This window comes from Silene latifolia, chromosome 4 (genome assembly GCF_048544455.1).
Source record: "Silene latifolia isolate original U9 population chromosome 4, ASM4854445v1, whole genome shotgun sequence".
Classification (NCBI taxonomy): Eukaryota; Viridiplantae; Streptophyta; class Magnoliopsida; order Caryophyllales; family Caryophyllaceae; genus Silene; species Silene latifolia.
In genome coordinates, this window is record NC_133529.1 from 35,292,320 (window position 1) to 35,307,495 (window position 15,176).

Sequence of the window (15,176 nt, forward strand, 5' to 3'; positions counted from 1 at the left end):
TTTTTTTTAATTTACGTTTGGTTTTTTTTTTTTGGTTTTTTTTTAGATTTTAGATTTGCTTTAGGATTTGAGGGTGTTGTTTTTTTGTGATTGTTATTTGGTTTTTTGTTTTATTATTGTTATTTGGTTTTATTATTGGTATTTGGAATTTGGAATTTGGTATTTGGTTATTTGGTTATTTGTTATTTTTCAAGTTTTTTTTAAGTTTCATATTTTGGGCTAAAGTTATACAGTAATCAAAATAGAGTTATACTGTTAATGTCTAAAAGTTATACATTGTATAAATTGAAGTTACACAAATTTTGGACTAAAGTTATACATCTTGTCTATTAAAGTTATACACTGCGTGCATTAAAGTTATACACACGATATATAATTTTTTTTTTGTTATTGTTATTAGGTTTTTTGTTTATATTTGGTTTTTTTGTTCTATTTACGGGTTTTTTGATAGATTAACGAGTTTTTGTTATTATGTGTTTTTTTGGTTTTTGTTATTATGGGTTTTTTTTGTTATTGTTATTTGGTTTTTTTTATTATTAGTTTTCATATTTAGTTTTCTTGTAGATCTACCACTTTGCTTCCGTTTTTTAAATTTTAGTTATCGTTTTTTATTTTTTTAGATTTCGGTTCTTTTTTTGTTATTTCAGATTTCGTACAACTTCAGTGGTCATTGTGTACAACTTCAATGCCCTTATGTGCAACTTCAGTGATCATTGTTATTTGGTTTTTTTTTTATATTTGGTTTTTTCTTAGATTTACGGGTTTTTTTGTTGGATTAACGTTTTTTTGTTATTATGGTGGACTATTTACGACTAAAGTTATACTTTTTCAACATTAAAGTTTAAAGTTATACAAATATGGACTAAAGTTATACCCTTTAAACTTTAAAGTTATACAAATAAGGACTAAAGTTATAAAAAAATGGACTAAAGTTATACAAATATGGACTAAAGTTATACAAATATGGATTAAAGTTATAAAAAAATTGACTAAAGTTATACAAATATGGATTAAAGTTATACAAAAAATTGGACTAAAGTTATACAAAAATGAACTAAAGTTATACAAAAATGAACTAAAGTTATACAAAAACAGACTAAAGTTATACAAATATGGACTAAAGTTATACAAATAAAGACTAAAGTTATACAAAAATTGACTAAACTTATACAAATATGGACTAAATTTATACAAACAATACTTATATCAATTCAAATTTGGACTAAAGTTATACAAAAAATTGGACTAAATTTGTATAACTTTAGTCAATTTTTTTATAACTTTAATCCTTATTTGTATAATTTTAGTCCATTTTTTGTATAACTTTAGTTCATATTTGTATAACTTTACTCTGTTTTTGTATAACTTTAATCCATTTTTGTATAACTTTAGTCCATTTTTGTATAACTTTACTCCATTTTTGTATACCTTTAGTCTTTTTGTATAACTTTTTTGTATAACTTTAGTCCAAAATTGTGTAACTTTAGTCCATAATAGTATAACTTTAGTCCAAAATTGTGTAACTTTAGTCCATAATATTATAATTTTAGTCCTTTTTTGTATAACTTTAGTCCAAAAATCGTGTAACTTTAATCCATAATAGTATAACTTTTGTCTAAATGTAATTAAGATTTGAAACTAACACAATGTCATTGTTGTACATAATGTAAGTTAAAGTTATACATAATGTCAGTGGAGTTATACATAATGTCAGTGAAGTTATACATAATATCAGTGAAGTTATACATAATGTTCATTGAAGTTATACATAATGTCGGTGAAGTTGCACACAATATCATTGAATTGTACATAATGTAAATTAAAGTTATACATAATGTCAGTGAATAAAGACTAAAGTTTCAAATATCTTCTTTTTAGATCTAATAATTTATATAACAAGACGAATTTTAAAGAAACGACATTTGTAAAAATAAAAAAGTATATCACAAAAAAAAAAAACGATATTTAAAACCCGAATTTTTTTTTTTAAAAAAAAACCGTATAACAAGAAGATATTTGAAAAGAATAAGTAACAACAAAAACCAACAAAAATTAACAAATAAAATAAACCGACCCAAACAACAAATTTAACACAAAATCTAAAAAAAAAAAAAAAAGTGACGAAAATAACCGAGACGCAAAATCTGGAAAAAAAAAACGAGTTTATGGAATTTACCGACGGCGGTGGTGAAGGTGGGTGGCGGTGGGGGTGGGCGGTGGGTGGTGTCGGGTAGGATAGTGGTGGGTGGTGGTGAATGAGGAAGAGAGGAATGAAAGATTTATTTGGATTTTTTGGATTTTTATTTATTTGGATTTTTGGGTTTTTATTTATTTGGATTTTTGGGTTTTTATTTATTTGGATTTTTGGGTTTTTTTTTTAGAGTTTGAGAGAAGAGAGAAATGAAATGTGTAAGATTAGAGAGAAATGGATGAGTGAAAAACAAATATATAGTAAATTAGTGATTAATTAGAGTGGATTAGTGAAGGAGGAGAGAGATGGTGAGATTAGCTATTAAACACACTTTTTTGGGGTTGATCTTGGCCATCCATTTTCACCATCCAATGGCCCTTAATAGAACTTATGGACTCAATACATATACATGGCCTTAGTTGATCTCTTCTCTCTCTCTCTCTCTCTCTCTCTCTATATATATATATATATATATATATATATACATATATATATGTATATATACATATATATGTATATATACATATATATGTATATATACATATATATGTATATATACATATATATGTATATATACATATATATATATATATATATAAAGAATTAGGATCAAGTGAGTCCTCCTAACTTAGATGAGTCCCTAAGTCCTATTTTAGACCCTTAGATCATAGAAAATGAATGGCTAAGATTAAAACAAAATAAAAAGGTGAATATAAAAGACTCAAAACCCTAATATCTCTCATTTCACTTCCTCACCAATCTCTCACTTACCTCTCTTCCTAATATTTCCCTCCCATCTCTCTAACTCCACCGACCGACGCCACCTACCACTGCCCCCGCCGACACCGTACGCACCACCAGACCCGCGCCTCCACCTCCTTTCTTCATCTTCTCTCCCATTTTCTACCACCACCCCGCCATACCCCCACGGACAATCCCACAACCCGGCTTCCCCTACTTCATCTACTCACTGTCTTCAGTTCTGCCGTCGGCCGCCCCTCCTTCCCTTTTCTCTTTATTTTTTTTTCCAGATTTGGTATGTGCGTAGGGTGGTGGTTGCTTGTTGTTTGTGTTGGTGTCATTTTCGGCATTTCCTTTTTATTTTTTTTATTTTTTTCAGATCTGGTGGTCGCATGATGGTGGTTATAGGGGGCTGGGTGGGCGTGGTTGTGGTGGTGGCCGTGAAGTTTGGTTTTTATTTTTTTCCAGATTTTTTTTATTTTTTTCATTGGTGGTTATTGTTATTGGTGGCCGTGGGTTGTGGTTGTGGGGGTGGCCTCGTTTATTGTTATTGGTGGCGGCGGTCGTGGCTACCTTTTGTTTTTTTTTTCCCAGATCTGAGTAAAGAAATGTTTGTTGTTGTTGGTGGTAGTTCATTTGTGGGGTTGGTGGTGATGTCGTGGTGGCCTTCTCCTTTTTTTTTTTTTTTTTTTTTTGATTTGTGGTGGTGGTGGTGGTGGTTGGTAAAGGTAATGGTGGGTCAGATGGTGTGACAAAGGAGGTGGTGGTTATTGTAATTAGTTGGATTTGTGGAGACCAAAGTTTCATCTTTAAAGAATTAAAGTTATGGTGACATGGACTAAAATTACGAAAAATTTAATTAATATATTAAAAATCACCATATTAATATAAAGTTACACCACCAAGGGTTAAAGTTACCCTCATAAGAGAATAAAGTTTCATAAATTATGACTAAAATTACATAAACCAATTTTTATACTAGAAACTAGAAATGGCCTAAAAAGTTTAAAGTTGTTATTTTTACCATTAAAATTTCACTCGTACAATATTAAAGTTACATTCATAAATCAGTAAAATTAAAAAAATACTAGTGACACTTGCGTTATTTCAAAATTTTATATTAGGAATGACCTAAAAAAATTAAAGTTGCAACTTTTACCGTTAAAGTTTCACTCGTATAACAATAAAGTTTCATTTAGAAATCGGTGAAATTAAATAAATATTAGTCACAATTTCATTATTACATAAATTCAAATGTTATATTAAAAATGGCCTAAAAAAATAAAGTTGCAATTTTTAGCATTAAAGTTTTACTCGTAAAACATTAAAATTACACTCAAAAATCAAATTTTTATATTTAAAAAACATTGTATAACATAAATTTTAAATTTTTATTTACAAAATAACCTTAAATATTAAAGTTACAATCATAAAGAATTAAAGTTAAACTCATAAATTAAAGTTTCACTTTGAAAACACTGAAGTTTCATCTTAGAAGTTTCAAATCTCAACCATCAATCTTAGAAGATCAATGACTTAGATTAGGACTTAAGGACTCACCAATTTTTGTATAACTTTGGTTCATTTTTGTATAACTTTGGTTCATTTTTGTATAACTTTAGTCCAATTTTTTGTATAACTTTAGTCCAATTTTTGTATAACTTTAGTCTTTTTTTTTGTATCACTTTGGTCTATTTTTGTATAACTTTGGTTCATGTTTGTATAACTTTAGTCCATTTTTGTATAACTTTGGTTCATTTTTGTATAACTTTGGTCCATTTTTGTATAACTTTAGTCCTTATTTGTATAACTTTAGCCCATATTTGTATAACTTTAATCCATATTTGTATAACTTTAGTCCATTTTTGTATAACTTTGGTTCATTTTTGTATAACTTTGGTTCATTTTTGTATAACTTTAGTCCAATTTTTTGTATAACTTTAGTCCAATTTTTGTATATCTTTAGTCTTTTTTTGTATAACTTTGGTCTATTTTTGTATAACTTTGGTTCATTTTTGTATAACTTTAGTCCATTTTTGTCTTAGATGAAAAAAAAGTATCTCACAAAAAAAAAACGAGATTTAAAACACGAAATCTTAAAAAAAACGTATAACAAGAAGAGATTTAAGAAAATGAATAAAAAATGAGAACTAACAAAATAAAAGACAACTAAAATAAAATAAAAGACAAAAAAAATAATGAATGGAAAAAACAACTCAAAACATACAAATTAACACAAAACGAAAAAAAAAAAACGAGTTGAAAAAAAAAAAAAAAGTCAGCGGCGGTGGGGTGGCGGCGGCGGGGGTGGTGGGTGGTTAGTTGGTGTCGGGTGGGGTGGTGGTGGGTGGTGGTGAATGAAGATGAGAGGAGTGGGTGATTTATTTGGGATTTTTGATTTATTTGGATTTTTTGGGTTTTTTTATTTATTTGAATTTTTTGGGTTTTTTTATTTATTTGGATTTTTTGGTTTTTTTTTTGAGGTTTTGGGAGAAGAGAAGAATGAAATGTGTGAGATGAGAGAGAAATGGGTGGGTAGAAAACAAATATATAGTAAATTAGTGGTTAATTAGGGTGGATTAGTAAAGTGTGTTAATTAGCTTCTATAATGACTTTGGGTGGGTTCATCTCATCCCTCCATCTCCCTCCATCCAATGGCTCATAATAGAACTTATGGACTCAAATATATAAGTGGCCTTAGTTGATCCTTCCTCTCTCTCTCTCTCTCTCTCTCTCTCTCTCTCTCTCTCTCTCTCTATATATATATATATATATATATATATATATATATATATATATATATATATATATATATATATATATATATAAAAGATTTAATAAGTCACAAAATTATTTATATAATAGCGTTTATCATGAATAGCTAACTATCACTTATTAGTTTCAATTAAAACTGTAGTATGTATTTTATTTTAAAACATTGAAGTAAAACTTAAGAAAATAAGAGTTGAGAAAGTTAATTTATTTTTATTTATAATTAAAGATAATAAATGTCATATATGAATTATATTATTTTTCTTCAATTATAATAATAAAATTTTCAAAGCAGACATGTGGCTTGGGGATACCACCTAGTACATTATTATTACTGTATTTTCTTTTGCTTAATCCTTTTTTTTTAAGAGAAGGATACATATTAATGATAAATTAATTATTATGGAACGCCAAGTTTGAAAAATGGTGGCATTTGATAAGAAAAGTGATGTCATATCCTATAATTGACAAAATTATTTGGTCATATAATGTTACAAATCACCTGGGTTTGGTCTAGCATAAAATCTCATTATAAACGGTATATATTCGTTTATAACTAAAGACGGACCAAATACAATACCACATTCCTAATAGGACAAACAATCAGTGGGATGGTGGGGGCTAAAAATGTCACCACTTTCAAGCTATTTGACCCATCTTTAGCTATAGACGGATAAATCCGTCTATAGCAAGACTAGCTGTTGGTCTAGAATAGGATGAGGACCAAAGAATATCAAAAACAATAAAATTATAATTTTGATTGTTTTTTTTAATAATAATAATTAAACGAGTTTTTCTAACATATGCCCACTGCGCACATGTTAAGAAAACCAAAATGAAAAGAATTAAATGTTTTTCTTATTCTTATAATAGGCAGTAAGTGGATTATCCGATGTACTCTACCATTTTTGTAGTTTTGAGCATTATAATAAAATTTTCGAGTTTTGTTTTAAAGTTTCTGAGTTTTACTATAAAGTTTCTGAGTTCATTCACTTAAACATTAAGCTCAAAAAATTACAATATAATCTTAAAAACATTACATATAAACTCAGTTAAATTTGAGTTTTGACAGCAAAAAAATAAAAAGTAACTTATAAACTTTTAAAAGCTCAAAAAAAAAAAAATACACATACGCTCAATAACAAATGAGGTATGAGGTATTACATCCGATGTATGTTCCTATTTCTAATAGGAAAAGTAATTGCATATTTCGATTTCCTATAAAAATATCATTTAATTCTTTCAATTTTGATTTTTTTAACATATGCTTGGTGGGCACATGTTAGAAAAATACCGTTCATTTTCATTAAACTAAAAGATTAAGTCTATCTACAAAGTTTCCCGCTCAATTGCCTCACCAAAGTTTTGGGCCCACATTTACTCTTATTCAATATACAAAGTGAAACTATCAATATCTTATGCAATATCTACTACAATCATATTTGTAACATCAACATGAAATTTGCTCCCAAAATAAATATTATATAAAATATAAAATAACAAAATTATATTTTTATACCATACTTAGTTTGTTACCATATTTGAAACTCATAATATTATAATATATTCCCTTACATATATATCTTAAATATTATATTTGAGAATTTTCTCGATCACATAAATTTTCCACAATTCATAATATCTTCACCATTCACGTGAAAAATACAACATGAAATACAAGTTATTTTATTTTATAAAATAATGATACTATTTAATTTGATATTGTGAAGAAAACTAATTTACGACTTTTAAAAAATACTTTGTACGAAGTACATTATATAAGATTTTTGAAGAAAACACATACTATTAGAACATTACATAAATCTTAGGCCTTCTTAACATCTTTCGTATAAAATTCCTAATTAATATTTAAAAGAATATCCGTAAACCCCGATAAACAAAAATAGTAACCTTCCAAAACATAATCTCCCTAAAATAAAGTCAAAAAAATTAATATATCCTATATTAAAATAAGATTATAGCCCACTAAATCATTTAATGCTAATAAATATAGTCTTATTCCCTATTATCGTCTCATTGTGTAAGACTGTCTCACCCAATAATTACTGTTACAAAAATGTTGTGTAAGACAAATCTGTTAAAACAAGATTATGGCCTACTAAATGCGAAACTCATTAAAAAATTTTTAAGTAAGACTCTCCTACACAATAATTAGTATTTTTATCATTATTGTCGTATAAATCAGCTATTAGACTACCATACATTAATATTATAAGCCTTAAGTTATCTTGAGCTAAAAACTCACTTAATTCTTTACTTAATAGGGTAATCAATACTCAATAGCAGTTTGTATAGGTGGCCGAGAATAATAATAATATAATCGTTCTAAAAAAACCCTTATAAATAGTAGATTTATTAAATGTAAAAATAAGTTAATTTTAATAATTTATTTACAACTTTCTCTAATAGAATCCTTTACAAATACCGTGATACCGTGTTGTGACACAAGATCTATACTAGTTAAAAATTAAGCAAATGAGATTGAAATTTGGAATATTAATTAATGTAGAGGACAACAATAAATAAGATTGATTGATTGACTAAGTTACGATCTTTAATAATCAAATCACCAATTGAGGATTGCAAAGGAGTGGGCACAAAATGCACGGGGGTTTCCCAACTTATGATAACATGAATAATTATGGAGGTAGGTAAACCAATTATTTCTACATTTTTATTTTAATTAATGACACTCCATTTCTCTAATCAAAGACTATTTGATGATCGTACAGTACCTATTAGATTAACTTTCGACATAATCATTCAAGTTGAGGTGTTAATAATAAAGTTTTTAGATCTATGAATTTATGTGTAAATGTGATTTCGAATCGATTTTTTAACGTAAGACTTAGGTTGGAAAGTAGCTAAAAGATTATTGTAACACCCCCGTTTATCTAAGAGTCTTAGGCTAGGCATTTCAGATAAAAGATGTTATAATTATCTCAGTTGCTTGAGGTAAATAGTACATAAACTACGAATCAAAGGTACTTTAAATTAAAAGGCAAACAGTAAAATAATTTGTCCAACCCGGACTTACAACACACGGCCACAATTCGGCTAAACTAGCAAAGTACTAAATAATTTAAGTTACTCCTTCAAAAAAAAAAAATAATTTAAGTTACAACCGATAAATAAATGATAGTTAATGTATGTCGTTCAACTAATAAATAAAGACTAGTGATGAAGACTCAGATCCAAGCTCACTCGTCCGAGCCCAGCACACATCAACATCTCATACCTGTTTATCAACTGTTACCATGAAGGAAATAGAGATTAAAGACACATTTAAACACACAAGTCAACCTATGAACCATATAAAGTAAATGACACTAACATGTGAAGACACTAACACCTGCAATTCTGCAATGAGTTAGAATACAATTAAAAGCGAATAGAGAAGAAAACCAAGTGCCAAGGATCTCGGCCTAAGCACACATACACGGCCACCACGATCAGCCACGACTACAACCGTCTCAATTCATAAGTGTGTTAGGTTCATATACCTATAATTAGACTCCTCTAATAGTGAACTAATTAACATATTAACTTAAGTTCATAAAAATCTAGTGCATGCATTACTAAATAACATATAAGGAGAAAACAATATTCCTTACTATGAATATGGTTCGAAATAAGGGCACAAATAAGGACACCTTCCTTATTTGTTCTTGAGCTTAAATGTAATGGATGATCCTCCAAAATCCTAGGTAGAGATCCTCCTCTTGTTGCACCCAAAACAATACCCTTAAGCTAATATATTTACTAACTAGATTAATATACTAATAACTCTTAAAATAATTCTAATAATATGTATTACTACTCTAGTAATAATATTTATGATAATATTAGAATGAATATGAACAATTTTTAGAGTTTCTCCAACTTATCTTAGAGAGATGTAGGAGAATATGATGTGAATGATAAATTATGAATGAAGATAAAAATAGAGAATCAATTCTCTATGTAAGAGGGAGGGGGAGCCGGTTGTAGGGGTGGTAGAAGGCCAATGCATGGCCTTCACCCTTTTGCCTTTTACTCTTTTCCAAATGCGAGGTGTAAGGCTATATTATGTAGGGTAATTATCATATTTGCCATAGAATATTAGAAAACACAAACAAACCCATTTCCCACTACAAAAACAGGCGCCCTTCTATAAAATGGACTTCCATTTTATTTTGTCAATTTGTCATTTGTCACACAATATGTCACATGTAGTATGTAACGTGTTATAAATTAATTCAATGCATATTTATGAAATAAATATCATTATATACATTAATCAAATTACATATAACAAATTGATTAGTGATTCTTGATCACAAAAATAAAATGGGTCATATAATTATAATTCACAACATATTGTAATTATAATTAACCATTCATTCTTATCTCAATTGTTTCATAAACAATAATCAATTTTAGTAATAAAATCTTTTAATTACTAAAATAAATCTTATTTAATCAATATTACAATAAGATATATATATATATATATATATATATATATATATATATATATATATATATATATATATATATATATATATATATATATTCTCACTCACTATCATAAATTGTTCAATTTTAAGGAATTAATTAATCTATTAAGGGAATTGTCCTATACGTGTGACCTTAAGGGATCAACTGATCACCATCGTCAAATGACAGTAATGTCAAACTCTAGTTAGCTAATCATTAGTGATTAATGTTGATCAGTTGACTATATAAATGAATCATCCCTTACGTATTCTTAATTTGAGATTTAAACATGTGATCGCACTATTGTTGAGGACACATACTCCAACAATCTCCCACTTGTACGAGACAAGTGTGTGTCACCAATTCTCTTGTTCTATTACAATCTCCCACTCAATGCAAGGTGTCTTGCAGGTCGTACTTGCATTTGATCATATCTTGAGTGGTTTCCTCGATCTGGAGAGTAACTGTCTGACCGGAATTATCTACCGTAGATATCTTCCGAGCGTGGCCACGCATTTTCAGTTCACTACTCCTCAAGTGGCCCTGAGATTTTAAACAACCCTGACAAGGGGGTGGACAATTTCTATCGTACTATTCCCTTTGTATAGCCACAATTCATCATAACCCAAAATATACTCATTTGACTTCAGTTACGACAGCCATAGAGTATAAATCAAAACCAATCAGAAACTTGTGCCAACTTGGGCGATTAGTCTCTAGTTAAAAGAATTGACTCATAAGAATACTATAGTAGCTCTTGCCATGACCAGGCTTTATGAATTTCCATAACTCTATAAGCGGTCACTGCCCGACAGAGTGTCCCATACAGTCTGTCTATGTGATCGACTAGTCATCGCATATGACCTTATGTCCCTTGAACTTGCCATCAATCGCATCACACTCTAGTCACTTCGAGACGTCACCTACTTTAAGTAACTAGGGGCGAATACTATGTTAATCCAGTTCACTTTAATAGGGTTCAAAATTGTCTCAACAAGCTATTTGGATATAACAAAGTAATAAATAAATGAGTTTGCATAAAGAAACTCAAACGATAAATGCGATTATCTTATATAAACCAAAAATAAAGTTTTTCATGGGAAAGCACCAACTAAAATGACCTCAAGCTTGCCATGGAAACGACTAATCACCAACTAAAATGACCACAAGCTTGCCATGGAAACGACTAATCACCAACTAAATGAGATTGCCATGGAAACGACTAATCACCAACTAAAATGACCACAAGCTTAACACGATTAACTCCACACATGGGAAAGCAGATAAAGGTTGAAACTTTACGATAAATGAAGATAAAAACCGAGGGACAAGGGCGAATTCCCGACACATTGTCGAGTAACCTATCACCGTTACCTTTAACTCTCGAATTCCCGAGTAGAAACGTCCAAAACACGAGCCTATCTCCAGTCTTCAACTAAAAAGGAGGAAAAACGAGTTGTTTGAGTCATAAAACCGAGTTTGCAATAAGATGCCCATTTCGAAACTAAGTCAAAACATAAGCTTTCTTACCTTAAAAGAATGAGGGCGGAGAGAGGAAGCTAATGGTGTAAAAATGGTGAAGTTTGGTTGAGAAATAAAGGAGGAAATGGAGGTTGAGGGTGGCGGAAAAGGATGTTGATTGTTGCTGTTCATTCTGTGGCTGCTGTTGCTTGCTTTCGAAAGAAAAGAAGAGGAGGAAGGAGGTAGGAAGGACACGGCCAAAAACAACAACAATATTAATATCTACTAATAATAATATAATAGTAGTAATAACTTATAATAATCTATATATATATATAAAAGAGAGTTTTTTCGAGCGATCTGAGAGCGTCCACATCATCAAAAATCAATTTAGGAAAGTGTAATTTTTGATCTAAAAAATAAAGTGGAAAATCTTTTAATTATTATAATATGTATATTTCCTAAATTATATTCAAGTGATATTTCCAATTTTTATATCAAACTTTTACATTTCATTTGGCAAAAAAATATCGTTAAAAAAATTATGAAAATAATATAATTAGCTTTGTGGAAAAAAATGCTATCATTAGAGTATATATTTCATATTATTTGCACATATTAAAGATGGTGTACTTCTTAATACGTAAAATTGTGTACTTTTTAGTATGTTTTGTCCCACATTGGAAAATAAGTAGAAGTGGTGAATATACTACATATAAATAGTAGAATTGTCCCACATCGAAAGATTAGTATAAGATGATGTGATCCTATGATTATAAATAGGAGGCATATTTGGAACTTATGTATCCACCCAAAAAAAATTTGAGTCTCATAAATATTGTTTTAAAGAGATCTTAAGATTTTCTATCATTATCTACAATATGATATAAAAAAATAAAGTGGAAATCGTTGCAGGGAACTACCCGGGAAAGAGTTAAGAACATGAATAAGAAAATAAAAAAATACAAAACTAAAGATTTTACTAATGGTAGTCTCCTGATACAGTACAAAACTAAAGATTTTACTAATGGTTGTCTTCTGAATGCAGTAATAGTCGTTATATGTACGATGTAGAGATCCATATCTAATGATCGAGACTAAGTGGTTTTACCTTCAAAGAAAAATAATATGTATACAATAGTAGCTTTTTTAAGAAGATACATGTATTTCTTGGCATTTCTTAAAAGAGTTTGTATTACTGTCTCTACAATAATGATTTCTAACCTAAGTTAATCTTTGGAAAATCTTTTAGTTATTATAATATATACTCTGTATTTCTTATTTTATATTCAAGTGATGTTTCTAATTTTTATATAAAAACTTTTACATTTCATTTGGCAAAATAATGTCGGTAAAAAAATTATGAAAATAATATTATTAGATTCATGGTAAGAAATGCTATCATTAGAGTATATATAGATTTCATATAATTTGCACATATTAAAGATGGTGTATTTCATAGTATGTTATATGTCCCACATTGAAAAATAATCTAGGTGTGATAAATATACTACATATAAAAAATAGAATTTTCCCACATCGAAATATAGCAAGGTGGGTGAATCTATGATTATAAATAGGAGGCATCATTGGAACCTAGGCATCAATCCAAAATCTTTTGAGTCTCTTAAGTATTGTCTTGGAGAACTATTAAAAGTTCATATCATTATATTTTCTACCTATAGATTTTATATGTCCCATATTGAAAAATAATGTAGGTGTGGTAAATATACTACGTTTAAATAATATAATTATAATTGTGTTAAAAAATATTCTATCATTAGAGTATATGTTCCTATCATTTGCACATATTTTAATTATGATAAAAAAAAAAAGAAAACAAACGTCCATGGTAGCATGTGTAATCTATCAAAGAGGTTATCATGATAAATTTTCCAATATTATAATGATATAGTTAATTAAATTTTCATTTAAAAGAGAGAGATATCCGTACCAATAAAACAATAAAGGTGGTATTATTTTTTAATTGTTATTTTATTGCCACGCCATCAAACTTAACGTCCATTTAACAGCTATTACATTAGGGGGTACCATGGGCAAAAAAATGGAACCTCAAGGGTACTATAGACAGATTCTTAAAAGTAGGGGTAACATAGAAAATCTGACAAAATTAAAGGGTAACACGAGAAATTTCCGTATCTAAATTATGTTAAAATTTTTTTGAAGAAAAACAACATACAAATATTAATGGAGAGTACTTGATCATATTATTAAATTTAAACATAACTATTAGATATAATGAGTAGTAATTGTCTGTATTCGGTATTCGAGATCTGGTTGGATGTCGAACTAAGTGCAAAAAAGATGATGTAATTCTGAGTATGTTATTTGTCCCACATTGAAAAACAATGCAGGTTTGATGAATTTATATTACGTATAAATAGTAGAATTGTCCCACATCAGAAAAAAAAAACCAAGTTTGGTGAATATACTTCCTCCATTCAACTCCACTCTACCATCTTTCCTTTTTCATCCATTCAATTCCACTCTACCTATTTCCTAAAAAGGAATGCCAAATGACCATTTTGTCCTCATACCCCATTACTTATTTACAATATTTGTCACTCATACCCCACTACTTCTACATCAAACTCCACCCTTTTCCACTCATACCCCACTTAATTACATTATACCCAATTATTTATTTACAATATTTTCCACCCAACCCCACCCTTCTTAATATTTGTGCAAAATACAAATAGGTAGAGTGGAGTTGAATGGAGGAAGTATTACTTATGAATAGTAGAATTGTCCCACATCGAAAGATTAGTATAAGGTGGGGTGATTATATGATTATAAATAAGAGTTAACCCACGTATATATTAATCTTTTTTTTTTGAAAGAGATATTTTAATAATATGTAAACTAATCATTAGACATAGAATGTAAACATTAAACTCTTACAACGTTTTTTTTTTTGCATTATAAATAAGTTAATTACCCCGTTGCAACGCACGGGCATTCAAACTAGTATATAAATATATATAAAAGTGGGGTGTGAGTGAGTAGGTGGTATGAGTGTTGTTGAATTTCGATTGGTTGAGATTAAGAATAGTCTTACATATGAAAATGTGACGGTCTATTGCTAGACGGAAAAATGTCTCGAGTTTATTTTAACTAGAGACGAAAACTAATATTATTACTGTCACTATTATTATTGTCCGACCAAAAATACGTATACATATATTCTTATATAATTTATGCCTCAAAAATATAATTTAATAATACGTATTTTTAGATCAATGAGCTTTTATATCTTACCTTCATAAAAATCGTGTTTGACATAAAGTTAATTAAATTGAATAATTCAAAAATATATAATAAAGTGATTAAACGGTTTAAGAAATTTTAAATGTCAAAATGGGAAATTCGCGGGTGTTACAATCACCCCATCTTTTAAAAAGTTTCGTCCTCGAAACTTGAAAGTAAAAATGAAAGGTTATATACAATAAAACTGAACTTTTGAAATTGGTAACCAAAACATTTAAAA